Source organism: Odocoileus virginianus, chromosome 18 (assembly GCF_023699985.2).
Source record: "Odocoileus virginianus isolate 20LAN1187 ecotype Illinois chromosome 18, Ovbor_1.2, whole genome shotgun sequence".
In the NCBI taxonomy this organism is placed as follows: domain Eukaryota; kingdom Metazoa; phylum Chordata; class Mammalia; order Artiodactyla; family Cervidae; genus Odocoileus; species Odocoileus virginianus.
This window is the reverse complement of record NC_069691.1, coordinates 32470730-32496285: the sequence shown is the minus strand read 5'-3', so window position 1 is coordinate 32496285 and position 25556 is coordinate 32470730. Positions and strand designations below refer to the sequence as shown.

The 25556-nt window shown below is 44.7% G+C and overlaps 1 long non-coding RNA gene across 2 annotated transcripts in view; it reads right to left on the bottom strand.

Annotated features, from left to right (window-relative positions):
• Positions 1 to 648: 648 nt before the first annotated feature.
• LOC110148732 (uncharacterized) overlaps positions 649 to 25556 on the bottom strand; it is a 238908-nt gene continuing 214000 nt past the window's right edge. For both annotated transcript variants that reach the window (XR_011492692.1, XR_002317249.2), the window contains one exon: positions 649 to 952. This is a non-coding gene — a long non-coding RNA (uncharacterized lncRNA). The remainder of the gene's footprint in view (positions 953 to 25556) is intronic.

Below are 25556 nucleotides of genomic sequence, written 5' to 3'. Positions count from 1 at the left end.
TGGGAGCAGAGGGAGTCAGGCCGAGGGGGAAACGCTGAAAGCTCAGAATCTTCCACTGAATGCCAGCCCTCCCTACCCCACTTTGCCCTAACCTCGTTCATGGGCACTGGGCAATCTCCAGGGACAAGGACGAGGAGGCCAGGGCCTGTAAGATAAGTGGCCGTCACCTTCGGTGTCTGTGCCAGGAACTGTTCTCAGTCTCGCTTAATCCCGCAGTCAAGTCTCAGATACGTTTCAACGTGGGGCTCAGACAAATTAAGTGACTTGCTCAAGGTCACAGACAGGGCAGAACTGGGATTCCACAAGTCAGACTCTTTCCACTTCCACAAGCCACCTTGGAGATGCTGTCTCCACTGCATCTACTGGGGAGGACCCTGTGGAGTGACTCAGGTCGGAGTCCCGGCTTGGCCTGGTCAGGAAGATGGGTTCCTGCCTGAAGGACCACGGCAAGTGAACAACCAATGTCAGCTCTCTGGAGGTCACACTGACCCTCCCTTCAGGGCCCACCCAGTCACTCAGCGGTTAAATGCAAACCTGCAGGATTTATTCCTCAACTTCCACGATGTCTGGGGACAACCAGGGTGGAAATTCCAGGCTCAGGAAGCTCATGTGATGCCCACCCCGCACCCCCGACCCCTCCCCCGGCAAGAAGCATGTGGTATGGATGGCAGGGCTGAAGCTTTACAAAAACAAAACACAACTGCACAAAAACGCTGAAGTGGAGCTGCTGTGACCCTTATATAAGAGTGAGTACACGAGAGACAGACCCGCAGCTCAAGGCCCTCACCAGGCTCTACTCCTCCATCATGAACGTCTCCCAGGGTGGCCGGGGGCTGGGCCCCTTCGGCAGAAGCGCACCACGGCTGTGGAACGTTCCCAGCTTGGCCAGCGTCCCGTCACTTCCCAGAATGACCCTTTGCTCCTTCTTCTTCTTTTTTTTTGGTACAAGTTTCTGCCAAAGGAACACAGATGGAGAGAGAAAAACCAGGGCTGGGTTTAGATAGGGAGAAAAAATTCACCAAATGTCAATTTGTTCATCCTGTAAAAGAACTTACAATATTATTGCATGATTTGAGGGGTTTTGGGGGAACACCACACACACACAGACACACACGGAGCATGGCTGTTTGCATCTGTGAGCTGCTATGTCAGGGGGCACTGCTGAGGCACCTGGCTCACTGTCAGGCTTTTCTTCTCTTCTAGTCCTGGGCAGTCTCCTTGGACCTCTTCCTTTCTGTGTTCTTTTTTTCCTCCCACAAATACTGCCTCTCTCTTTTTCTTCTGTGTCCCCATGTCTTCCTCTTTCAGCCCAACAAAAAATAAGTCTGCAGAAAGTCTCCAAGCTACGCAGATTGCAGAGGACATGAGGAGAGAAATCAATGTGTCCCCTTCCTGGAGGCCATGATCCCAGGACAACTGGCCACGAGTGTGTGGGGCATCTTGCCTCGGGAGCTGGTGAGGAGTCATGAGTTGGGGGGCAAAAGACATCCTGTGTGTGTGTGTGCAAAGTCTATTCAGACGTGTCCAACTCTTTGTGACCACATGGACTATAGCCCGCCAGGCTCCTCTGACCATGGGATTCTTCAGGCAGGTATACTGGAGTGGGTTGCCATTCCCTTCTCCAGGGGATCTTCCCAACCCAGGGATCGAACTCATGTCTCCTGTGTCGGCAGGCAGGTTCTTTACCTCTAGAGCCGCCTGGGAGGCCCCATGAAGACATCCTAGGAACAGAGCACCCCATGTGGAGGGCTGCTAGCCCCATTATCCCCAAAGGACTTCTGTGAGTACAACTCTCGCCAGGTGCTCCTGGCTCTTTGGAACCACCCCCGAAGGCTGCGAACGTGCTTGGTGGGTCAGTTCAGTTGTTCAGTCATTCAGTGATGTCTGAATCCTTGCAACCCCGTGGACTGCAGCACGCCAGGCTTCCCCTCTCATCACCAACTCTCAAAATTTACTCAAACTCATGTGCATCAAGTCAGTGATGCCATCCAATCATCTCAACATCGCTTGTCCCCTTCTCCTCCCCTGCTTCCAATCTCTCCCAGCATCAGGTAGTCTTTGCATCAGGTGGCCAAAGGGTTGGAGCTGCAGCTTCAGCATCAGTCCTTCCAATGAATATTCAGGACTGATCTCCTTTAGGATTGACTGGTTTGATCTCCTTGCAGTCCAAGGCACTCTCCAGAGTCTTCTCCAGCACAGTTCAAAGGCATCAATTCTTCAGCGCTTAGCTTTCCTTATGGTCCCTCTCACATCCATACATGACTATTGGAAAAACCATAGCTTTCACGAGATGGACCTTTGTCAGTAAAGTAATGTCTCTGCTCTTTAAAATGCTGTCTAGGTTTGTCACAGCTTTTCTTCCAAAGAGCAAGCGTCTTTTAATTTCATGGTTGCAGTCATTGCCCACTGTGATTTTGGAGCCCAAGAAAATAAAGTTTGTTTCCATTGTTTCCCCATCTGTTTGCCATGAAGTGGTGGGACTGGATACCATGATCCTAGTTTTTTGAATGTTGAGTTTTAAGTCAGCATTTTCACTCTCCTCTTTCACCTGCATCAAGAAGCTCATTAGTTCCTCTTTGATTTCTGCCATAAGGATGGTGTCATCTGCATATCTGAGGTTATTGATATTTTTCCTGGCAATCTTGATTCCAGCTTGTGCTTCATCCAGTCCAGCATTTCTCATGATGTACTCTGCATATAAACTAAATAAGCAAGGTGACAATATACAGCCTTGATGTACTCTTTTCCCAATTTGGAACTAGTCCATAGTTCTTTGTCCGGTTTTAACTGTTCCTTCTTGACCTACATACAGGTTTCTCAGGAGGCAGGTAAGGTGGTCTGGTATTCCTTTCTCTCTAAGAATTTTCCAGTTTGTTGTGATCCACACAATCTAAGTCTTTAGTGTAGTCAATGAAACAGAAGTAAATGTTTTTCTGGAAGTCTCTTGCTTTCTCTATGATCCAACAGATGTTGGCAATTTGATATCTGGTTCCTCTGCCTTTTCTAAATCCAGTTTGAACATCTGGAAGTTCTTGGTTTACACACTGTTGAAGCCTAGCTTGGAGAATTTTGAGCATTACTTTGCTAGTGTGTGAGATAAGTGCTGTTGTGCAGTAGTTTGAACATTCTTTGGCATTGCCTTTCTTTGGGATTGGAAGGAAAACTGACCTTTTCCAGTCCTGTGGCCACTGCTGAGTTTTCCAAATTTGCTGGCATACTGAGTGCAGCATGTTAATAGCATCATCTTTCAGGGTTTGAAATAGCTCAGCTGAAGTTCCATTACCTCCACTCGCTTTGTTCATAGTGATGCTTCCTAAGGCCCACTTGACTTAGCACTTCAGGATGTCTGGCTCTAGGTAAGTGATCACACCATCGTGGTTATATGGGTCATTGAGATCTTTTTTGTATAGTTCTTCTGTATACTCCTGCCACCTATTCTTAATATCTTCTGCTTCAGTTAGGTCCATACTGTTTCTGTCCTTAATTATGCCCATCTTTGCATGAAATGTGCCCTTGGCATCTCTAATTTTCTTAAAGAGATCTCTCAGTTCAGTTCAGTTCAGTCACTCAGTGGCGTCCGACTCTTTGCGACCCCATGAATCACAGCACTCCAGGCCTCCCTGTCCATCACCAACTCCCAGAGTTTACTCAAACTCATGTCCGTCGAGTCAGTGATGACATCCAGCCATCTCATCCTCTGTCGTCCCCTTCTCCTCCTGCCCCCAATCCCTCCCAGCATCAGGGTCTTTTCCAATGAGTCAACTCTTTGCATGAGGTGGCCAAAGTACTGGCGTTTGTTTCAGCATCAGTCCTTCCAATGAATACCCAGGACTGATCTCCTTTAGGATGGACTGGTTGGCTCTCCTTGCAGTCCAAGGGACTCTCAAGAGTCTTCTCCAACACCACAGTTCAAAAGCATCAATTTTTCGGCACTCAGCTTTCTTCATATTCCAACTCTCACATCCATACATGACCACTGGGAAAACCATAGCCTTGACTAGACAGACCTCTTTCCCATTCTATTGTTTTCCTCTATTTGTTTGCACTGATCACTTAGGAAGGCTTTTTTATCTCTCCTTGCTATTCTTTGGAACTCTGCGTTCAGATAGATGTATCTTTCCTTTTCTCTTTTGCCTTTTGCTTATCTTCTTTTCTCAGCACTTGTAAGGCCTCCTCAGACAATCATTTTGCCTTTTTGCATTTCTTCTTCTTGGGGATGGTTTTGATCATCATCCCCTGTACAAAGTCATGAAGTTCTGTCCATAGTTCTTCAGGCACCCTATCTATCAGATCTAACCCCTTTATTCTATTTGTTATTTCTACTGTATAATCATAAAGGATTTGATTCAGGTCATACCTGAATGGTCTAGTGATTTTCCCTTCTTTCTTTAATTTAAGTCTGAATTTTGCAGTAAGGAGTTCATGATCTGAGCCACAGTCAGCTACCGGTCTTGTTTTTGCTGACTATATAGAGTTTCTTCATCTTCGGCTGCAAAGAATATAATCAATGTGATTTTGGTATTGACTATCTGGTGATGTGCGTGTGTAGAATCATCTCTTCTATTGTTGGAAGAGGGTGTTTGCTATGACCAGTACGTTCTCTTGGCAAAACTCTGTTCGCCGTTGCCCTGCTTCATTTTGTCCTCCAAGGCCAAGCTTGCCTGTGCTCCAGCTATGTCTTAACTTCCTACTTTTGCATTCTAGTCCCCGATGATGAAAAGGACATCTTTTTTTGGTGTTAGTTCTAGAAGATCTTGTAGGTCTTCATAGAACTGTTCAACTTTAGCTTCTTTAGTATTACTGGTTGGGGCACAGACTTGGATTACTGATATTGAATGGTTTGCCTTGGAAATGAACTGAGATCATTCTGCCGTTATTGAGATTGCACCCAAATAGTGCATTTGGACTCTTTTGTTGACTATGAGCACTACTGCATTTCTTCTAAGGGATTCTTGCCCACAATAGTAGATATATGGTCAGCTGAATTAAATTCTCCCATTCTGGTCCATTTTAGCTCACTGATTCCTAAAATGTTTGATCACTTCAAATCTACTTGATTCATAGACCTATAATTCCAGGTTCCTATGAAATATTGTTCTGTACAGCATGGGACTTTACTTCCATCACCAGTCACATCCACAGCTGGGCATTGTTTTTGCTTTGGCTCAGCTTGGTGGGTAGAAGTCTTTAACACGGGTTCCTTCTTTACATTCTATATAGCACCTTCTCCCCACACTCACCCTCCTGCAAAGAGATGCAGAGAGAATGGCATGGATCTGGCTGTAGTTAACTGTGCTTTTATTGGCAACAGGTGTGCTGACCCAGGAGAGGGTTGTCTGGTGGCAGCCGCTGCCTGAGGTGCTGCACTGGGGTCTGCCTGATAAACGATGCTCTGGAAGCAAGGAAAAGGCAAGGAGGAAGGCAAATGCAAGATGCTAAGAGGAACTAACAGAGGAGCAGGCCTCTGCCCTTTCCTGTCCTAAGTGACTGGTGCCTGGAATCTGAAAGTCCTAACTGCAGAAATTGAAGAGGAACTAAACAGCCTCTTGATGAAGGTGAAAGAAGAGAGTGAAAAAGCTGCTTTAAAACTCAACATTCAAAAAATGAAGATCATGGCATCTGGTTCCATCACTTCAAGGCAAATAGGGGGGGAAAAGTGGAAGCAGTGTCAGATTTCATTTTCTTGGTCTCCAAAATCACAGTGGATGGTGACTGCAGCTGTGAAATTAAAAGACACTTGCTCCTCAAAAGAAAAGCTATGACAAACCTAGACAATATATTAAAAAGCAGAGACATTACTTTGCTGACAAAGGTCTGTATATTCAAAGGTATGGTTTTTCCAATAGTCAAGTATGGACATGAGAGTTGGACCATAAAGAAGGCTGAGCGTGAAGGCGAGGGTGGGATGTTTCAAGAGAACAGCATTCAAACATGTATATTTATCTAGGGTGAAACAGATCACCAGCCCAGGTTGGGTGTATGAGACAAGTGCTCGGGCCTGGTGCACTGGGAAGACCCAGAGGGATCGGGTGGAGAGGGCGGTGGAAGGGGGGACCAGGATGGGGAATACACGTAAATCCATGGCTAATTCATTTCAATGTATGACAAAAACCATTGCAATGATGTAAAGTAACTAGCCTCCAACTAATAAAAATAAATGGAAAAAAAAAAAAAGAAGGCTGAGCGCTGAGGAATTGATGCTTTTCAATTGTGGAGCTGGAGAAGACTCTGGAGAGTGCCTTGGACTGCAAGGAGATCCAACCAGTCAATCCTAAAGGAAATCAGTCCTGAATATTCATCGGAAGGACTGATGCTGAAGCTGAAGCTCCAATCCTTCGGCCACCTGACGCAAAGAACTGACTCACTGGAAAAGACCCTGATGCTGGGAAAGATGGAGGGCAAGAGGAGAAGGGGTGACAGAGGATAAGATGGTTGGAGGGCATCACTGACTCAATGGACATGAGTTTGAGCAAACTAAGGGAGATAATGAAGGACAGGGAAGCCTGGCGTGGCACAGTTCACGGGGTCACGAGTCAGACATGACTGAGCAACAACAACAAAATGTGGCATGGCCTGACCGTCAGCCTCTGGGTTATGGCAACTCATGGAAAGACAAGGGAAACTGCTCAAACTGAGATCTGTCATAACTCGGACAAAGCATTACTCAGACGATCTCCTTAGGTCCTCAAGAATGATGTGGGAAAAAATCACTCAACTCCCCAAGCATCAAACCTTCCTCCTAGGAAATGAGGGTGAATGTCATTGCCAAGGTCACAAGTGTGTAAGTATTGATAGAACCAGGACCAGAACACAGTCTTCTAACTCCCAGTGCCTCCTCCCGTGGATTTCCAGAAGGGTGGGAAGTACAGTAGTTCCCCCCACCCCTTATCTGTGATCTTGCTTTCCACGGTCTCAGTTACCTGCAGTCAACTGTGGTCCAAAAATATTAAATGGAAAATTCTAAAAATAAACAGTTTATAACTTTTAAAATGCATGCTGTCCTGAGGAGTCTGTCAAAATCTCCTGCCCTTGCACTATGTTCTGCCTGGAAAGTGAATCTCCCTTTGTCTACAGCATCCTACCCATTGGTCACTTGGTAGCTTCCTCAGTTATCATACCAACTGTCATGGTATCACAGTGCCTGTGTTGAAACAAACCTTATTTGACTTCCTAATGACCCCAAAGCACAAGAAGAGTGATGCTGGCAATTCAGGTATGCCAAAGACAGGCCATAAAGTGCTTCCTTTAAGTAAAAGAGTGAATGTTTTCACCTCAAAGAGGAAAGAAGGAAAATTGTATGCTGAGGTTGCTAAGGTCTATGGTAAGAGCAAATATTTTTTAAAAATAAATTATTTATATTTAATTGAAGGATAATTGCTTTACAGTATCGTGGTTTCTGCCAAACATCAACATGAATCAGCCATAGGTATACATACGTCCCCCTCCATCTGGAACCTCCCTCCCACCTCCCTCCCCTTCCCACCCCACTAGAGAACAAGTTTTCTATCTATGAAAATTGTGAAGAAGAAAAAAGAAATCAGTGCTAGTTTTTCTGTTGTGTCTCAAACTGTTACAGCCACAGTGTGTGCTAAGTGCTTAGTTAAGAGGAAAAAGGCATTTGCATAATACTTTGAGAGAGAGACATTCATGTAACTTTTATCACAGTATATTGTTCTGACTGTTCTATATTATTATTAATTGTTATTGTTAATCTCACATTGTGTTTCATTTCTAAATTAAACTTTCTCATAGGTATGCATGTATAGGAAAAAAAATAGTACATATGGCATTGAGTACAGCTTTGGCAAACACTGGGGGTCTTGGAATGTATCTCCCTAAGGTGAGAGGGGACTATTATAATATCAAAGGTCCAGACAAAGTTTGATGACAAATAGCATCTGACCCAAGTTACACAGAGCTTCTTTCAATGGCTTCTATTTAACCAACCTGCTAGATAACAGCTGCTCTTCAACCCCCTCCTAAATTAACTGATGCCCATGTCACAGGGAACAAGCCTGGCTGGCAGCCGTTCTGCAGCCTCTGGTGCCTTGACTATGTCCCTGCACACCAGCATACCCTTCTCCAGCCTGCACTGCTGCTCCCCCCAGGTGAATGTACCCTTGCATTATAAGCATCAGTAGATTTATCCGGGACCTGTCTTATTCTTGCTTTGCCTGTCTTTGTGAAAGGCTTCCCTGGTGGTTCAGACGATAAGGCGTCTGTCTGCAATGCTGGAGACCTGGGTTCAATCCCTGGATTGGGAAGATCCCCTGGAGAAGGAAATGGCAACCCACTCCAGTACTCTTGCCTGGAAAATCCCATGAACAGAGGAGCCTGGTAGGCCACAGTCCATGGGGTCGCAAAGTGGGGGATACGACTGAGAGACTTCACTAACGCTATTGCAAATAAGTAATTAAATGAAACCTCTGCAAACAGATGATACAATGAGAGTGCAAAGAAAAAGAGTCTTTATTCATATGCAAACTGAGTTGGATACTTTGAGATGAGCAAATGATGCTGGGCTGCTGAAGTACTGCTGATGAGTTAGGTGTGAGTAAGCTACCATTAAAGATTGGGGGAAATGCACACATCTATAATGATTCTTCACTCAGAGGACCTGGCAAGTGTAAGTTCTCAAACCACTTTAAAGGAATGGGAAATGGTAGATGATACATTACTGGGTGTGGCTGAGTCAGGAAAGGCGGCTGGACACTCCCATCCATGGACCCACACTCAAAGGAAAGGCGCTGGACTTACATCAAACAACAGTGAATGGATGTATGTTTATACATTTTAAGTTAAAATAAAATGTTGAAGGTGTGTAGTGTAATTTTCTCTGATTTCCCTTTTCAACCAACTTTTTCCATTAACTGACCAACACCAGTCCATATTGTGTCAGATAAAAGGGATCCTGATCTAACAGTTAACAGTTATTGAGCAATTATTTGGTGCCAGACATCAACCAAGTGCCTTTTATGTAGCATCTCTTTTAATCCTGGCAATCTACCCTGAGTGAGATACTGACGTGATCCTGTGGCAGCACTTGGGCCAGTTTTTACAGGCCCTGGACTCTCCTGCCTCCCACCTGCCTTCTTTCTTTTGCCTGCCAGTAGCCGGTTACTGAATCGCGCCTCTATAAACAAGTGCCAGGCTTCCTCACAGCCTCCTGGTGGAGGGCCTGGAGTTCCCTGACTCCTCTGGAACACTCTGACCGCCCCTGATGGCTCTATAGGGGTCGGGGGGTAGGCGCAGGGGAGTTTGGTTGCTTCAGAACAGTGCAGTTAAGCTCTGGGCTTCGTGCAGAGGTATGAAGAAGCAGAGGTAAGGAGGCAAGGGCGGGGTGGGAGTGGCAAAGACAGAAGACCAGTGGGAAGTGTTCAGGAAGACTAAGCCCAGCACAGACCCTTAGTCATGGTGTGGCTGGGGTGGGGGCTGTGAGACTAGTACTTTGAGGAGCAAGACCCTGAAAAAGCCCATATGAAGCATTCTGGGGGAATGGGAGAGAGACGGGAAAAAGCAGGAGGGTGGGAAGTGTTTCTGGCAGCAGGCAGGCCAGAAGGCAGAGCTTCCTGATTTAACCAGCATGTTAAAGGGCATTGACAGCAGCAAGAATCACCACAGGAAGGAACAAAGAAGAGCGCCCCCTTTAGGTCAGTGACATCGTGGCATTTATGTCTTTGCAACAGAAATGTACTTGGTGGACTGTTGGGTGTGGAGGCAGAAATCTGATGTCCATGAAGGTCAGTGAGATAAAGATTAGCAGGATGACACAGAAACAAAAATTTTAAGGAGCCACACACTTCAGGAGAAAATATTTGCTATACATGCACCTGGCCAAGGACTTGCACCCAGGATACATAAAGAACTTCTACTATGGCACCAGAAAAAAAAGACAAATGTGTAATCCAATTAAAAATAGGCAAAAGATTATAAAAGACACCTGGACAAAAAAAAAAAAAAAAAGATGTATGGGAAGCCAAAAAATTCAAGTTCATCCACCATCAGGAAAAGGCAAACTCAAACCACATAAAATACCACCACACAGGCATTAAGGCAGCTAAGATGAAAAAGACTGACCATGCCACCTCTCGGGGAACAGTGAGCACCAATGACAATGGCGAGGCAGTGCAAACAGTCTATCTGGCCAGGACAATGAGGGGGTGCACTGTCTGCAGAGAACTTAAAATCAGTAACAAAACCACTAAAAGTCGGTCCAATTTTTATTATCACCACACAACACAATGTCAGTGATAACATTCTCCTCTCTGGCTAGGGCATCCCCCCTGCAACAGCCCCGTCCCTTCTCCCTTGATACCTCACTCTTGGCCAAGATGGGGAAACATTTCAAGAGTGGGGGTGTCATAGGGTATGACCACCTTGGAGACCTGCTTGGTAGTTTCTTTTAAAATTAAAAAATTGCACTTCTACATATTTACCAAGGAGAAACGAAACCACATGGAGTAAATGTTCACAAGCAGCTTTCTTTATAATAAACCCCAAATTGAAACAATCCAAAGGTTCATCAATAGGCTGAATGACTCAACAACATGATACATCCATACATGGCAATGCTACCCAGAAACGGAAAACAAAGTACCAATACATGCAACAAAATAATGAATCTTACAAATATTATGCTGAGCAAGAGAATCCAGACACAAAAGAATATACACTCTTTGATCTCATTTATTTGAAGACCAAGAACAGGAAATCTAATCTATAGTGACAGAAAGCAAAACAATGGTTGCCTGAGACCGGGGCCAAGGGTGAGTATTGACTAGGAATAGATACAAGGGAACTTTCTGGTGTGTGGCTAGTGCTCATTACAACCTCAGAGATATTGCAGATTCTGTTCCAACCATGGAAATAAAATGAATATAGAAATGAACTGAGTATGTGAAGTGCACAGAAAAGTTATATTTACACTGTACTACAGCCTATCAAGTGTATATTATGTTTTTGAAAAACAATGCACAATCTTAATTAAAAAATTACTTATTGCTAAAAAACACTGTCATCTGAGCCTTTAACAAGTCAGAGTAGTAACATCAAAGATCACTGATCAAAGATCACCCTAACAAATACAATAGTAATGAAAACATTTGACATATTGTGAGGATTACCAAAATATGACAGAAACAAGAAGTGAGCAAATGCTGTTTGAAATTGGCACCAATAGATCTGGGATTTGCAGTATTGCCATAAATCTTCAATTTGTAGAAAAAATGTAATATCGTTAAAGCACAATAAGGCAACGCATAATAAAACGGGGTATGCCTGTAACTGGGGCTTCCCAGGGGTGGTAAAGAACCTGCCTGCCAATGCAGAAGACACAGTTTCAATCCCTGGGTCAGGAAGATCTCCTGGAGGAGGAAATGGTAACCCACTCAGGATTCTTGTCTGGGAAATTTTCATGGACAGAGGAGCCTGGAGGGCTATAGTTCATGGGGTTACAAGAGAATCGGACACAACTGAGTGTCTGAGCATGCACTCATGACTGTAATTGATTGTTGTGGTGGCTCCATGAGTGAACACATTTGCCCAAACTCATCAGAACTGTGTACCAAAAATGTATGTATTTTGTTATGTGTAAATCATGCTTTAATAAGGTTGTGATATTGATTAATTTGAGAATACATCCCAAGCTGTTCATGGCTGTTCTTGAGTAGGACTCCATCAACATTCCAGAGACATTCCTGTAGACCACACTTGGAATTTTCAATCTGGATATACATTGACATTAACCATTATGGAAAGCTGTGTATAGTCTGTAGACATTTTTTATTTCTTCCCTCTGAAGTGTTTTTATGCTTCTCTCAAGTTCTTATATTTTAAATTCCTTTGTGCTCAGCTGCTAAGTCATATCTGACTCTTTGTGACTGCATGAACTGCAGCCCACCAGGCTTCTCTGTCCATGGGATTTTACAGGCAAAAATACTGGAGTGGGTTGCCATTTCCTTCTCCAGGAAAATTCCTTTAGATGTAGGGAAAACTGCCATTTGGATTATGATGATGATGATGATGATGATGATGATAACAGCTAACATTTACTGACTATTTACTAGGGCCAGATACTCTGCATTATTTTAAGTAATCTTCACATAACCCTGATTCTCTGGGGTATTATCCTCATTTTTCAGTCCGGACCCCGGTTCATACAGGTGAAGGCCCTTGCCAAGGGCACACAGCAAGTCAGACTGGGACTGGCATTCAAGTCTGTCTGATTCAGACTTGAGCTCTTATCTCTGCAGTCCAGGGCCTCTGACACTGGACCCATCGAGGCCTAGTAAACCAGACCACATAGTCCTCCAAAGGGGGCACTAGACATGGCTGCAACTGCAAAGTACTGAAGCTCCCTGCACTGCCAACATCTTCATCTCTCCCCCAGTGAGCCTTCTTAACTCCCTCTTTCCTGCAGCTGCTGTTGTGCCTGGCAGACAGGCGCTCCATTTATGGCCAGCAACCAATGGCAGAGTTGAACTGCCTTGTCCTCATGGGCCTCGGGGATGGGGCTGGGGGGAGTTTCCTCCCTGACCTTCCACTCCTGCCCTGAGCTTTACTTCCCTCCTCCTCCCTCCCCTGGGATGCTGTGAAGTTTATTCTTTTGAACTGTGACCATGACCGTATATATCTCTGGGTGTATTCTAACAAGAACCTGCGTTCTTTCCACCACAGGGCTGGCTAAGGAAGTTATGTGAGACTCCAGGGAATCCTGGAGGAATTTCCTCAGGTCTGCTGGGGTTTGCATCCTGACACTCAACTACATAAGTGTGGCCAGGCCTGTTGGACAATAAAACCCAGGCACGAAACAAAGGAGGCGGCGAGATGGGGGCCGGTACAGACCCCAAAATGGATCAGCCTCTTGTTTGAGGAGGTCTGTCTAGGGGTCTGGGAGGAGACGGGACAGGGTGGAAGGGAGGGCATCCGCAGGAGAAGAGAGGAGAAGATAATGGAATCCAATAGAGCTCCCGAAGACGTGTCATCTTGCTGCTGCCGAAACCCTTTGAATACGTTAAATCCTTAATCAGAGTAGCCTAAGACCGCAATGACTACATGGAGACACGTTAGTCCGGATAAATCCTTGCAGGTTTCAAAGATCTGAAGGGCCCCGGCACTTCCCTGCGCAGCGGCTGCCCTCTGCCCTCTCCTCCATGATGTCATTATTGAAGTTTCGCTCTCACCATGCCTCGTGTAAGTTGACATTGACAGTTGTAGCACTCTCACACCGACTCTGGAGGATTATTAGCTTTGAAGCTATTTGGCCTTGAGCGGTGAATTCTTTTTTGAGCTCACACTGGCTTACAATATCTGAGAGGGCTTGCTCTACTCTGGCCCCAGCTTGAATTAGGAGAGGAGGCGGCTTTCCAACTTGGAACTGATACCAGCAGGAACAGAACGGGGAACATTATCCATTTCTGATGGGCAGCAAAGTTAGTGTTCTCTAATCCCCCTGAGGCCTTCACACCGAGTTTCCATTTTAACATCAGAGTTGGAGCCGCAGCCCGGCTCGCCTCTGCCTGTAACGGCCACGCAGCCTCACAGCTGGATGCAGAGAGGGACTTGAGGAATACACGCTCTTCTGGCCTCTAATCTGTTTGTTATTAGGCTGTTGGAAACCCCTCAGTGGGGCTGGAAGCTGATGTCAGAAGAGTATAATTCAAGTGTATGTTAAAGAAAAATAGAATGGGGGAAAAAAGCTCCTTTCTGCCATAATTTGCATGTGGTGAATGCGAATGTCTGGGGGGATTAATTAGCTGAACAAAACTGGGCAAGGGGCTGCCAGTGAAACTGGCAAAATGTAGTGACCTGGAGAGCACCTGACCTGCTCTTAATTTCCTCTCAGGATTTAAGCAAATATTTAGCAAAGTTTATCCCAAGGAAAGAGGGAAACCCTCTACCCCATCCCTAGCCTCCACCTGTGGCTTTTTCATAATGAGAAAAAAAGGTGTCCACCGCTCCCCATCAATACTCTGCCACCGTTCACAAAGAAGCTTGGGCATTGTCTCAGTTTCACTGGACCGTCTGCTGGAATAAAAATGAGGGGTCTATTCTAGAGTTCTGGAGACCTATGAATAGAGAACGCCCAAGTTTTCAGGTTGCAGATGTAGGGAGAAGAAAAGTTTTCTTGAGATTATCACTTATTTATCTACATGCTCTTATTTGTCTCACTGTTATCACTTATTTATCTGTCTGTGTGAAGGTCAATCTTCCCCTATACTATTTATGTCCATAATTCATGGGCTGTATCTCTCCTGATACAACTGGTTTTCAGGATGTTTCAGCCTAGAAGCTTAAAGAAACCCAAATGATACACCTTAGATGAGAGCTGGCCCTGTTTTGGTTGGCTGGAAAAAACTCAGCACCGCTGCCAAACATAAAGGTGGTAAAAGTAAACATATCAAGAAGAAGATGCTAACAGAGGTGAAAGCATAACGTTCATGAGAACAGCGGGGCTTGAAAGAACAGCCAGAGGGACTGGGGCAAGTGATAGAAACACCAGACAAACCTAAACTCATTCCTCTTTGTGGTGGTTCAGCTGAAGAAATTCCTTGCATTTTATTTCTCTGATGCTCAGGAAAGTAAACTGTATTTCCTTAACTGCAATGGATGTTCCCACGACTCAACCTTTCTGAAATCTGGAGGCTTACAGCGTATAGTGTACTTGTCCATCAGACATATCAGTGCCCCCTAAAATGTGATATAAAACCAATGGCCTGTCTTCCAGTCAGGGTGCTTGCAACAGTGAAATACAATAGGAAAGAAGGTCCTGAATCTTTTAATACACCAAAGAGACCTATCATTTGTTCCACAGCATACCTCATGGAGAGAAGGCCTGCACAAGGCTAGAAGCATGTGCATTGATGATCTGGGTACACGCTGGGGTGAGAGACCATGAACTGGCTCTGTTCACTGATATCCAGACAAAGAATGGATGGTGCCCATATTGACGTTCCCATTATTAACTCACTTAAGCAACTGATTGGTGCTTACCTCCTCAACGCTTACTTATTTTGGCAAAATGATAAATTGCACTTACATTTTTTTCTGCTCCAAGGTAAACTGGTGAGCTTTAAAAAAAAAACACAAAACTCTTTTGGGTCTGTTAATAATTTCCAAAGAGAAGAGCAGCCAATGCTTGTATAAATAAACCATTCTTGATGACAATTTAAGAACTGGAGTAACAATATGTGTGCATGTGTGTGCTTATGTGTATGCAAACACACACAAGTGGAATCCATTTCCCTAATTAATCCTATTGAGAAGTACTATAGTAGCTGATTCTATGTTTTACTGTGTACATTTGTACATATGCATATAATATTTTGCAGAGAATAGTAAAAAAAAATTAGCTAATGTTCTGATGCTTTCTAACAAAGCATAAAAATTCCAAAGAGTGATTTAGTTATTTAAAACTGTAATTCCAAGGCTAGGATAGGCTGTGTTTGGAAGTAGTGAGTTCCTGGCCACTGGAAGTGTTTGAAGTTGAAGTGCTAAAGGATCACTTGATGGGAATGTTTTGGTCGCAATCTTGTTATAAAATGCAGGGAGTTGGATGTGAATTTTTTATTCCTTTCCAATTGAAGAACCTATGATACTATGACATAAAATAGGCAATGTCATCTTAAATGAGGGCACACTGAAGGCAGGGTTACATTGTATTTTAGCACAGTCCACAGGACATATAATTAATGTGTACGGAAACATGAGTGCATTGGATTGAATGATTTTTGATACCCTTTATAGCACAAAGATGGGACTTTGAATTAACTCTATTAGGATTCTCTAGAGAAACAGAACCAATAATATACATATCTCTAAGTCTATAACTAGATATGGATATCCTAATGTCTATCTATATATAAATGTGCAAGAAGATGTATCATGAGGAATTGGCTAACATGTTTATGGAGCCTGACAAGTCCCATGATCTGTCACCCTCAAGCTGAAGACCCAGGAAAGCAGCTGGTATTTCTCAGTCTGGGTCATGGATGGTGTAAACCCCAAGGGCAGGAGAAGATCATGTCCCAGCTGAGGCAGGGAGACAGGAGAAAAAGAAGGGCCCATTTCTCCTTCCTTCACTTGGTGTCCTACTCAGATCCTCAATGAATTGCATGATGACCACCCACTTTGGGGAGGAAAACCTACTCTACAGAGTCCACCAATTTCTATTCTGAGCCTATCCAGCAACACTCTCACAAACACAACCAGGAGCAAGGTAAATCTGGGCACCTCTGTCACAGGCGACACATAAACTAACCATCACATGAATGTACATCAGCCTAAGACAACAATGTACGTGGAACCCGTGACTTCCTTCCTCAAGAATATATTTCACTGAACCAACGCTTTCCCTCCCTGCTCCTGGCTGGCAGTCTGCGCTCTTTGAATCTGAGATTTAGTAGCACTCAAGTGATGGGGTGGTTACAGTTACTGCTATTTCACAGTTTACTTGCCTGACCTTCGGCATTGAGTTGTCCCTGAATAGAGCTGGTGACCACCTCGGTCACCCACTGTTGTGCACTCCTGAGGAAAGATGTCCCACATTTCAGCCAACACCAGTCTACCAAGCACTGGCTCCTTGTCATGCCTCAATGTGTATACTTTCATAGGCGGGTGATCCCTTCCACACTCCTGCAGGTGAGCTCTGCTCACCTGTCTGACAGACATCACTGGAACAGTATACATCCCTGTTTTAACAAATATCAATTTTACACTCTGATCAGAATTTGGTGGCACACGAGTAAAAGGCAGCAGAACTGCTATTCTAAATGTTTCTGTGCTGCTGAACATCTGATGTTCAGCAATAAAACGGACCAGGTCATACTTTAATCTTCAATGCTCAAGTCTACCTATAACCTTTAGTTGAATCTTTCTGAGATTCTGTGTGTTTTGTAAGAAGTCAGGCTGCTCCAAGTATCCAGCATGATTTTCAGAAACTGGTGAACATCAAGGAGGGCTGGCAGAGGCAGGGGAGGGCAGCTTCTCAGGATGGGTACCTTCATAAAACAGCCTATGACCATAAAGTGGGCATTCAGTTACAGTCAAACACCTTAGAGATGCCTTAACAGGTGCAACCATTTTCCTGATTCAGGTTCAGCTTTGCTCTTGAACTTCAGCTTTTAAGCATCCTTAAAAGAGTTCTTGGGCTCTGCCTGGGCCACATATCTACGTGCACACAGCCACACAAGCACTGCCCTGCACAGCTCCAGGGATGGAGGGAGCAGAGATGCTGATGGAAAATGGAGCTCTGCTCACTAACTGTTACTAGCTACCTCTCATCATAAAATTTAGTCTCTTTCTCATATGCAGACCAGAGTCTGTCTAGTTGGCTTCAACACATTGCAGGTCCAACTGAGACTTTTACAGGGAGATAAACTCTTAATGATTTTTCATTCCACGTCTCCCACTTCCTCCCAACAAATTCTCCTCCCCCGACCCTAAAGAATGCTGACCTCCACTTTTACACGGAGCTCAGTGGGGCTCAGCGAGTCTTCGAAGCAGCTCTGATTTTAATTCAAGTGATGAGAGCACTGAGGACTTCTCAGGAGGATATCTTGCAAACTTCAAATTGCTATTGCCTTTTTGGGACATTAAAGAAAGTTTCTCGTGCCCCTAGGCTTCCCAGAGGACACTTCCAAACACCAAATTTGCTTTGACTTGAAGGAAGATGACATGTGTATGCTCAATAGAATGGTAAGGAGGAGGGAGGAATAAAGACGTAGCCGCGTTGCAAACTCACTCACACTCCACTCAGATGCGCAATATCAAATGGTCTCTCTACTTCCCAAAGCTGGTCTGATCTTCCTCTGACAACCACCCCTCCCCACCACTTGCCAATTAACAATATGAGTCTCTTCCAATTTAAATTTTCTCATTTTCATTTAAATATTTTATTTATTAGAAATTCAACTCCTTTCTAGGGTTGGTTTAAATTTTCCTTTTACATACAGAGTGTCCTCTGTGTATGTCAGAGGACTTCTTGACCTCTCTCCCACTCTTTTTCCATCTCAAGGTGGTTTAAGGGGTGGCTAGAGAGGTTTCTGTGTAATTTGGTAGGAGGGGAGGGAGGGGACCAGGTGGGATCCTCTAGACTCTTGCTGGTCTTTGTTGCAAAGTGGCAGGGCTGGCCTGTTCCCTGTACTGGGATCAGTGTCCACCTGGCCTTTTGGGGTGATGGAACGGTACCCACTTCTGGCCATTCTTCCTGCTCTCAGGGCCTGTTATGACCTTTTCATGCCGATCCTTGCTTTCATCCCTCCCACCATCTCATCACTATACCCTGAATCCTCCATGTGCAACCAAGGGCACGAGTAATCTGGAGCATCACCTGAGGCTCACAGGCCTGTTCCCTTCTGCTTCCATCGTGTTTCATGGCCTTGTATCCTATCAGAGGTGACCATATAGCGGACTTCTTGAGGCTCACAGCCACCCCGAAGAATCCCCCAAGAAGCATGACAAGAAGTGAGTCACAGTCCTCCTGATGTTCTCAGCCTTTCCCTCGGTCTTTCTACCAAGGCCCCCCAGGTCCAGGACTTAGGACCAGAGAGAAGAGTCCAGGACACAGCTGGTTCCCATGTCTGCCTGCCTCCTTTGCCTTCTTTGTCCGACCTCTTTGGCTCAGAGAAGGCAGCTTCCCACTCCTCTATAGCCCATCATGACAGTGTGGAGTAAATCTCTTTAGGGCCTATTCCACCAGGCCTGGCTCTCGATATACTAATGGCAGCTAAAGGAATTTAGAAAATCTCTTTCCTTCTCAACAATGCCTGGCTTTGAGGATGATTTTCTTGCTTAAGAGGTCAAGAAAGTCAGCTTTGAGATTCAAACTGATCAATGGTCTCTTTGTTCTAGGCAGTATCCCTGGGGCCAGAAGCCCCAAGCCTCAGCCTTGGAGGTGGAAGATGGCAGGGGAAGGTGATTTAAGAGAAAACCCAAAAGTTAGAAGAGCGTAATATTTGCAAAATATTATCCCTGCTACAGAAATACGATTTTGAGCTTTCAGGGAGCAGAGTTACACACTTCCCTTTTAGGAAATGTCCATTTATACAATTTTCCTGTTTGAAACATCCATAATTTTCGACTTCCTTCCTAAAACACTTTCCCTAGGGTCGTATGTACTCTGAAAAGCTGTCTTTGAAGGATTTTATTTCACATGCTTTCTATACTTTCCTGGTTAACAAACAACACTAAATCATCAGTATTATCTATCTGCTCCCTCCCTATAATCCTAGATTTTTTTCCCCATGCTTAGCATGCCCCTCCCTCTGGGAAACTCATAAATTACAATAGCCTGGTGCAGAACAGAATTATAATCCACATCACTAGAAGGAAGTAGGATGGTTTGGTAGCAATACACTGGGTGGTTGCTGTGATTATTATTAAGAAAGAACAGCCAACTCGGTTTTCATTAGGGGAATAAATTCTAGTTCTCCTTTTCATATCATCTCCACGGTAATGGCCATGACCCCAAAGAAAATGGACATGGTGCAGAAAAGAGTACGTTTTCCTCATGCTTGTCAAAGCCTGTCAATGTTCCCCCATGGACTGTGGTATAATTCTCCTAATGCAATTAAGCAGCACCTTCTTTTTCCATGGAAATGCACTCACAAATGTCAGTCTGGCTTGCGGTCACCCGGCTGGGAAGCACTTTGTTATGGAACCTGAAACCTGGCCTGATTATAGGTTTTGCAACAAAACCCCAAAGTTCACATGAACTTTTCAACTGGTGGGTTTGGCTGGGGAATCGCTGGGGTTTCTAGATGGAAGATTTTGACTCAGTGGTGCTCAGGATCTGGTGTCTTGTCGGCCTTCTCTAACCTTCTGGGCAGCACTCTCATCTCCATTCTTTGGATGTGACAGGCAGTCACTTTTCCTCCACAAAACTCTGGATAGGATGCAGTCTCTATGAGAGGCTTCAAAGTGAGAGCAGCTCGTGTCTGCTAATCAACCATCCGCCAGCTGGGCTCACTGGCTCCTCCCAGACTGGTTCTACCTTGATCACAATGACAGTCTTGCCTTTCCCGGGGAGTGTACATGTGACAATGGTGGTCACACAACCCTTCTTATCAAGCTACATGCTATAGTTAAGAGAATGGAACTTGTCTTAGGAATGTGTAGCACTGAATAGTGCCCGCTATAGTACTTCCCTTCCAAGACCACCTATATTTGGGGGGCCCAGTGCCAAATGAAAATGCAGGGTCTCTTGCTTAAAAAGCAGGGGAAAAATGCTATTAAAGGTAAAGAGAAATTAAAATCTTAAATTATTAGCATCCCTTTTACCATTGAACTTTATGTCATGGAATTTTAAATGTAAACATAATAGCATCTAACTCACGAGGAGTCATCAAAATGACACATCCCTATTTCATAGCTCACACGTGTGGTTCACTGTTGCTAGAACAGTAGAATCACGAAACAAATTTCATTGGCTTGATCTGTGTGCGTTCCAGCAACACTCTGCGTCTGGCTCACTGCTGAGTGAGAAGGACTGAGAAGGAAAGCAAGTGTGGACTGACTTCTCTCTCTTTCCTTCTCTGGCATCTTTCTCAGTGTATGGGAAGCAGCAAGAGTAAGGAAGGCTATGATAGGGTTCACTGATTGTTTGTTTCTTAGAATGCCGTTATTCCCTTCCTGTGTTAGAAGTAAGTTCTGGTTCAGATGAAAATGATGCAGGTCCTCAGGGCTGTCAGCACCCTCGTTTATCCAGCCGTAGACATAACATGCTTACCCTGTACTCGCCTGGAGTCTGCCTGACCCTCACACAGGATGGCGCCTCTGAAATTCTGTGCCGCAGGGCATCCCAAATGCTATATGTAAATAGAGGGACAAGGACTGGCAGATAGATCATGCGCATCTCCTCACGTACCTGCTCTATTGTCTTGTCAGACTTCACTTACACACCCAAGTTCAAAGTCAGAATTGCGAGGAATCCCACCGTGGAGACTGCAGAGCATTAAGCCCAGCACCGGGCCCCCTGAGCATGGGGACCCCTGCACCCGCATTCCCACGCATCTGCCCTGTAGCTCTGTCCCTGGCCTAGATTCACATCATGGTCTTACCACACGTCCACATTTTCCCCAGGATATTAGCTAACCTCCTGGTACATCAGCTTTCTTCCTGGTAAAACAGGAACACAATAGTGCTTATTTTCAGTGCTGTTAGGACGCATTTGATCAGTGCTATATAATACTCCTTCTACTTCCTCCAAACCTCTCAAACATCAGCGATAACATATGAGCCTTTCTACTAGTATTCCATCCCAGCTGACCACTGGCAGGAATGTTAACAACTACATTGCCTATAGACCCTTTAAAGAGAAGGAGTCTATCTTGCAAACCACCATATTCCCAGTGCACAGGCCCTGGCAAACAGCTGGTGCTCAATGGTGGATGCAGAGCTGCATCAGCTGACTGTCTATGACAGGCTGGTGACATTTGTGGTGAACAAAGCTGAGACTGTCTTTGTCCCTACAAAGTTTATAGTTTGGGCGGTGACACAGACCTTAATCTAAGCAGCAATGATGACCTCTGACCATGAAGACATATTACAGCGAGCCCTGAGGACACACAAAGAGAAATCTTAACTTTGCCTAAGAGGGCAGGGGAGGTGCTCAGTCGCGTACTACTCTTTGAGACCCCAGCTGGTTTCAGAATGCTGAAATCTTGAAGGAGCACTGGGAGAACCCCAGACAGTGAATCCAAGGCTCTCTCCTGTTCTTATGTTCTGTGAGGACCACTTCATCTCAGGACTAGTAAGGAGAAATGAACATTTTATCTTGAGAATTAGCAATGGCCAGAATAGGTCAGCAGAGAGAGGGTAAGTACATTCTTGATTCTTTAGGTCTAGCTGTTATTTCCTGTTTTCTAGAGTGTATAAGGTTACACACATCTGTAAGGGTCCCAACACTGCCTGCAGGGTCCCAGAGCTATCAGATCAGGAGATGAGGGCTTCTTAATAACACCCTGGGGAGAAAGTCTATGATGTCTGCTTTCAGAAAGGTTGTAGCTAGATTTCCAGCTAGCCCTAATGATAGCGGAAGCCAAAAGCTCTTTCTACCTAGTAGCTTTCCAGTGACAGTCCCTGCAGTGATCTCAGGCTTTTTAAGTGAGAGCCAGAAACACTGCAAATTCCCTGGCTAAGCGAGCATTATAAAGGAGACAGCTTTTACAACAGTTGTAATAAAAGCGCAAGAACTGCCCTATAGTCCACTGCTTTCTAGAAGCAAGAGATCCTTACATTTCCTTCTGCGCTACGGTGTGCTGGGGGCTACCTCATTCTATTCTGCAAGATAAATATTACTTTTGTTGTTCAGTCACTCAATCGTGTCTGACTCTTTGCGACCCCACAGACTGCAGCATGCCAGCTTTCCCTCTCCTTCACCATCTCCCAGAGCCTGCTCAAACTCAAATCCATTGATTTGGTGGTGCCATCCAACTATCTCATCCTCTGTCGTCCCCTTCTCCTCCTGCCTTCAATCTTTCCCAGCATCAGGGTCTTTTCTAATGAGTCAGCTCTTCCAGTCAGGTGGCCAAAGTATTGGAGCTATTTGTCACTTCCACTGGATAATCATAAGGGATTTGATTTAGGTCATACCTGAATGGCCTAGTGATTTTCCCTACTTTCTTCATTTTAAGGCTGAATTTTGCAATAAGGAGTTCATGATCTGATCCACAGTCAGCTTCCAGTCTTATTTTTGATGCCCCACATCCAAGTGCAAAGAGGAAGCACCAATAAGACAGTAAGAGGGGCGCAATTGTGTTTAGAATCAAACCTTGTACCTGCCAGAGACGCTTGGAGGGTGCAAACAAAACCTTGTGCACACCAGGGGCCCAGGGAAAGATCAGTGACCTCCAAAGGAGACTGTGGACCTGCCTTTGAGTGTTTGAGTGTCTCCTACAGAGGCACGGGTCAGCAATGGCTTGCCTCGGAGACAGGGGCTCTGGCTGCAGCAGACCTTGGAGGTGCGCGGCATGTGGCATAAGTCCCCTTGGAGGAGGTTGGCATTAGCCCCACCAAAGAGCTGCCAAGAGGACAACCCACTAACTGGAGAACACTGGAGAACAATTACACCAAAGAAGTTCTTGCGCTGTTGCAAAAGTTCTAGAGCCCACAACAGATTCCCCAACCTGTGGATCTGGCAAAGGAACTGAAAACCCCCAGGGAATTTAACTTTGAAGGCCAGTGGGATTTGATTACAGAACTTCCACAGGACTGGGAAACAGACTCTTGGCGGGCACAACGAAACTTGTTCATATCAAGACCCAGGAGAAAGGAGCAGTGACCCCGCAAGAAACTGAGCCAGACTTGCCTGTGAGCATCCTGGAGTCTCCGGCAGAGGTGTGGGTTGACAGTGGCCCGCTGCGGGGTCAGGGCTCTGACTACAACAGACCTGGGAGCCCCTGAATGCCGGCATAAGTCCTTTTGAAGGAGGTTGCCATTACCCCTACCATAGTTTGGCCTGAGGCCAAACTACAGGGAGGGAACACAGCCCCACCCATCAGCAGAAAATTGGATTAAAGATTTACTGAGCAAGACCCAGTTTTCCCCACAGCCAGTCCCTCTCATCAGGAAGCCTCCACAAGCCTCTTATCCTTATCCATCAGAGGGCAGACAGAATGAAAACCACAATCACAGAAAACTAACCAAACTGATCACATGGATCACAGCCTTGTCTAACTCAATGACTATTACTAACCCTATTTATTTTTTCAGATGAGGAAACTGAAGTTCGAGGGGTCATGAACTTGGGTTCAGTGAGAATCCAACTTCTCACTGCTGGTCAGTGGCAAATGCATGCACTGTGCAACTGTATTCTAATCACTAAAATACTAGAAAAGCTGACATGGTGCAGCCTTCAGTCTTTTCCATTCCACTGTTCTTCCAGTTACTCAGAATAAGAGCCTTGAAAACACCCACGATATCTTTTTCTCTCAAATTCCAAGTCTATCATCAATAAATATAATAACAGCCACCATTCATATACACGTAAATGACATTCATACAATTATTATCAGAATTATTTCACCAAACACTCACAAACCCCCACAAGGTAGGTGTTATTATAAATCCCATTTTTCTGACGAGGACTCTAAGACACAGAGAAGTTAAATAATTTGTCCAAGTTCCCATGGCTGGTGTGTGGCAGGGCAAGAATTTGAATGCAGGAAGTTTGGATCCAGAGTATATGCTTTTAAATCATTACATTTTAAGTACATCTAATTGATTCTACCTCCAAAACCCACCTTGAATTCCTTTTCTCTAACCAACAGTTGCCACCCTAGTTCAAACCACCTTCCTTGCGCCTGGACTTCAGTCTGGACTTCAGCCAAAGTTTTAAAAATGTCTCTCTTTCTCTATTCTATAATTCCCTACAATTCTTTCTTCATAAAGAAGTCAGGCTTTTTAAAATATAAGTATACATATAAATATATAAATATAAAATATAAATATGTCAGGCTTTTAAAATATAAATCAGATCATAAATCACCTCCAACCCAGAAACCTCCAGACTCCTCACCATAACCTGCAAGACTCTCCATGATCTGTGGCCTCCTTCCCTCTTTGACCTCATACCATGCTTCCTCTAATTCACTAACCTCCAACTCCACTGGCCTTTTTGCAATCCTTGAACACACTAATTCCTGCCACAGGGCCTTTGCACACACCAATATGATTTTGTCCCAGACCTTTACACAGTTTAGTCTCTGATCTTTCCCCCATGTCTTTGCTCAAATGTAACCTCCATGAAAAGTTCTCCCCTGACCACTCTGTAATAAGCAAAATTCTAAGATGGCCTCCGAGATCTCCCCCCTGGGAACTTGCACTTTAATAGGATATAACTGCCATGATTAGGTTATTAATCATTTAACTTTGAGTTAATCAAGTGGAGATTATCCTGGGTGGATCTGACCTAACCAGATGAGCAGTCACAGGCCTTCTCCTTTTGCCTCCATGATTTCTACAGCTGCAAGGAATTAAATTCTGCCAACAAACACAGGAGCTTGGAAGAGGACCCCAAGGCTCAGATGCAACCCAGCCCTGGCTGACCCTTTGCCTACAGCCTTGAGACCTAGGCAGAGAACCCAGCTAACCCTGCCTTGATTCCTGACCATGGAAAATATGAGATGATATATTTGTGTTGCTTTAGGCCACAGAGGTCATGGTAATTTGTTAGGCAGCAATGGAAAATGAACACAACATCTAAGATACCCTCTCCACCACTGTTCTCTTTATCCTGCATTATTTTTCTTCATAGCATTTTTTTTTTTTTTTTTTTTGCTGCTGAAATTACATTACACAATTATTTACTTGGCTAGTATGACTGTCCCACTGGAATATCATCTCCACAAGGGAAGGGACATTAGCTTGTTTGCTGAATTCCCAGCTTCTTAGAGCAGTGCCTGGCACACAGTAGGTAATCAGTAAATATGTATTGAATGAAGGCTAAATACACATACACACATTCACTGTTAACATAATTTTTAAAATGATTCTTAGGTATACTTCAGTTTAAGCACACTGGAGATGGGGAAATCTCAATTTATGTATTAAAAAAAAGT